Source organism: Myxine glutinosa, chromosome 11, assembly GCF_964187855.1.
Source record: "Myxine glutinosa chromosome 11, kmMyxGlut1.1, whole genome shotgun sequence".
Taxonomy (NCBI): Eukaryota; Metazoa; Chordata; class Myxini; order Myxiniformes; family Myxinidae; genus Myxine; species Myxine glutinosa.
Window position 1 is genome coordinate 1,337,932 of NC_136271.1, and position 2,070 is coordinate 1,340,001.

A 2,070-nucleotide genomic window follows, 5' to 3' on the forward strand; every position below is an offset into this window, starting at 1 on the left:
CAGTCTGTGATTTTGTCCAAGTCTTCAGAGAGTGAGGAGGCTGCAGACTGCCGATCTGAGGGAAGAGGGATGGAGCGGCAGAGAGTGGAGTCATCAGCAAAGAGATAGAGAGGATTTTCAAGAGAGTCAGAGATCATTGATGAAGACCAGAAAAAGCACGGGGCCCAGAACACTGCCTTGGGGAACTCCAGCCTGAACAGGAAGAGGAGATGAGAGAAACCCATTCAGGGCCACACGTTGACGACGACTAGAGAGGAAGTCCGCCAGCCATGCGTGGAGATTTCCATGGATACCAAAGGAGGAGAGTTTGGTGAGCAGAGCGGGGTGCCAGACCGTGTCGAAGGCACGTGATATGTCGAGGGAGACAGCTCTAATTTCCTGTTTGGCATTGAGGACCTCCATCCATTGTTGAGACAGCAGAAGCAGCATGTCCAGAGTAGAGTGACCTGGTCTGAAACCAAATTGATGATTAGAGATCAAGCCATTGGAGAAGAGGAAAGATTTCATATCCGAAGCAATGATGGATTCCATGACTTTGCTGATAATTGGGAGAAGGCTGATTGGTCTGTAGTTGCTAGGATCTGTTTTTGCACCTTTTTTGTGCATAGCGGTGATGTTGGCTGATTTCCAAGCAGATGGCAGTTGACCTTGAGCAAAAGAGAGGGTGAAGAGAACAGAGAGAGGGTGAGATAGAGCGGCAGAGCAGGATTTTAGGACCCGTGGGCTGATGCCGTCGGGTCCAGTTGCAGAATCAGAGTCGAGGGTTGACAGAAACTTTTCCACCTTGTCAGGAGGAAAGGACACGGAGTCCAGGAGCAGCAGGGTACGACTGGGTATGGTGGGTACAGAGAGGGATGGGTTTGGGACACAAGATTTAGAGGCAAACACAGAGTTGAGGCATTCAGCTTTTTCACGTGCGGAGTCAGCTGTGTAGCCGTTTGAGGTAAGGGAGGGGATGGAGGGGGAACAAACACCAGAAACGGATTTGACCAGACGCCACCAGGATTTGGAAGAGGGAGACAGATAAGAGAGTTCGGTCTTGAGAATGGAGAGATATTGTTTCCTGGCTCTCCTGAGGGTGGACACACACTTGTTTCGGGCTTTGTGAAAGGAAATGAGATTTCCTTCCGTTGGATTTGCTTTCCAGGAGATGAAGGCAAGTTGTTTCTGGGCAACAGCCTCACCACAAGATTCCGTGTACCATGGACGGGAGGAAGGGTATGACAACTGAAGACGAGATGGGATAAATCTGTGCATGAGAGAGAGCAATTTACTTTGGAAGAATTCCAGGATGAGTTGATGTCAGAGGTGGTAGAGATGGGAGACCAGTCCAGATGATTGATGGCTGCTTGAAGACCGTGCCAGTTGGCCTGAGTGAAATGCCAGACTCGTCGACGCTGAGCAGGCTCCCTGAGGATGGTCAGAGAGATGTCCACTTTAACCAAGGACATGATCAGATGATCCGATTGGAGCAGAAGAAGAGCAGCAGACATTTTCAGGGAAGTTAGTCATAACCAAGTCCAGAAGAGAAGATGTTCCGTTGACTGAGATCCGGGTCGGGAAATTGACAGATTGTGTCAGTCCCAGTGAGTCGCAGAAGTTCTTTGCTGAGGAGCCATGGCTGGTGAGAGAGGTACCCACCACCCAGCCAACTGGCATGATGACAGTGAAATCACCGCATATGAGGAAGAAGAGTTGGGATGAGTAGATAGAAGTTGGTCCATATTATCAGACAGCGAGATGTAGATGGAGTCATCACTGTTTGGTGGACGGTACAACACACATATGAACAAGAGGTGGGAGCGAAGGGGAAGCCGTAGCCAGAGGTATTCCTGGGGGTGAGGTGGAGAGAGTGCAGTGTAGGGCGAGTGAGGAAGAGAGTTTTTGATAAAGATAGCAACCCCACCTCCAGCACGAGGCTCAGGTCTATCATACCGGAGGAGGGAGGTAGCCCGGGAGAGATACTAAGGAATCAGAGACATCATAAAGGAGGAAAGTTCTGTTAAGCATATCACGTCTGGTTTGACAGAAGCAACCTGTATGGAGAGATCAGTTAAGTTTGAACGAAGG